Source organism: Monosiga brevicollis, genomic scaffold (genome assembly GCF_000002865.3).
Source record: "Monosiga brevicollis MX1 MONBRscaffold_41 genomic scaffold, whole genome shotgun sequence".
Taxonomy (NCBI): Eukaryota; class Choanoflagellata; order Craspedida; family Salpingoecidae; genus Monosiga; species Monosiga brevicollis.
Window position 1 is genome coordinate 60,781 of NW_001865078.1, and position 1,071 is coordinate 61,851.

Here is a 1,071-nt window from a genome sequence, read left to right on the forward strand (position 1 = left end):
GGGGGGAATACTAATGGTGGGGCTGGCGGGTCACAGGGCGGCCAACGTTGGATTAGGACTCCACAGGGAGCAGCGGAAGCTTGTGAAGAATGCGAGGTGAGCTTTGGTTTGACGTGCGCCGAAAATTGTGACCACAGGCCCGGCTGCCATTTGGTGTTGGCCGAGGAGCCAAGGCGCGCTTTTTTTTTTTTTCCCTTGAGGGGGTACTAATGGTGGGGCTCTACCGTCGGAAACGCCCGGCGATTCGCGCGTCAAAAATCGCAAAAATCACTCTTGCTCTTGACTCTGGCAGCGGGCAACATGGATAGCATTTTCAAAAGCGGGCCTAAGATCGGTTTCTCACCTGCATTTGAGCGGGAGTGTTTCGTGCCGGATCTGACCAGGCTCCGTGGCTCTTGGGCCTAGCTAGCGCGTCCATCAGCGCACGAGCGGTTGCGGCTCTTCATGGGTCAGATCGAGGAATTGTCTTGACAACAAATGGCAGCCCAACACGAGATCAGCAAGATGGTCCATCCATGACGGTCACGCGGCAATGTCGTTTGGCCACCCGTTCATCCCTGTCGTCGCTTGCACCTCGGCAGCACTTACCCGTCGCCCCACAACGACGACAACGCACCACCAGGAGCGCGCGCCGCCCATGGCCCGCTTCATCGTGGCGCGTCTTGTGTCAGTGAGAAAAAAAAATGAAGCCAAAAGCAAAGGGAGGGAAGAGAGGCATGAAGTTAATGAAGCAAAGTTTCAATTAATTGAAGCAGATCATATCCAGTCAAAGTACAAAGTCGCAGTCGATTCAGCAGTTATTGAAGATACAAAAGATGATGACATTCTGACATTCGGTTCTGTTCTGATTCTCAAAAGAGCTTATTGTGTGTGTTGAGCAAAAACTGTCAGGGCCGACTTGGGCTTTCGCCGCACTGTGGAGCAGGATCCTCGCACTTTCAAACACAAATTCCACAAGACGCCAATGCCCATCCCCTGGAGGTAGACCAGGAACGGACGAGTACAGCCACTCGACAAACAAGTCGCGCGTNTTTAAATCCTTCAATGTCTGTACCCTCAAGTTGTAGCCCA

The 1,071-nt window shown here is 53.1% G+C and overlaps 1 protein-coding gene across 1 annotated transcript in view; it reads left to right on the forward strand.

Moving 5' to 3' along the window:
- MONBRDRAFT_39162 (uncharacterized protein) overlaps window positions 1-1,071 on the forward strand; it is a gene marked incomplete at both ends in the record, with an annotated part of 50,297 nt that overhangs the window by 1,918 nt on the left and 47,308 nt on the right. The gene's annotated exons all lie outside the window — the stretch shown is intronic.